Raw genomic sequence first — 203 nt, 5'->3', positions numbered from 1 at the left:
CATCTCATTGATGTTATCATGAAACCCTGTTATTCGAGGACCTACATGCTCTTTCCACCTACTTTGCCCACTTCACTCGGTCCAGCCTTAGAGACTCAAGGCTCCCTTCGTATATATTTTCAAAATGTAACCTGTCCTTTACTATGTTGAAATAAATGTCAAAGATAACATATCTACACTCATAACTTTAAAAATCCTGTATA

This window comes from Myotis lucifugus, unplaced genomic scaffold (assembly GCF_000147115.1).
Source record: "Myotis lucifugus unplaced genomic scaffold, Myoluc2.0 scaffold_67, whole genome shotgun sequence".
NCBI lineage: Eukaryota > Metazoa > Chordata > Mammalia > Chiroptera > Vespertilionidae > Myotis > Myotis lucifugus.
Note: the sequence above shows the minus strand (reverse complement) of the source record.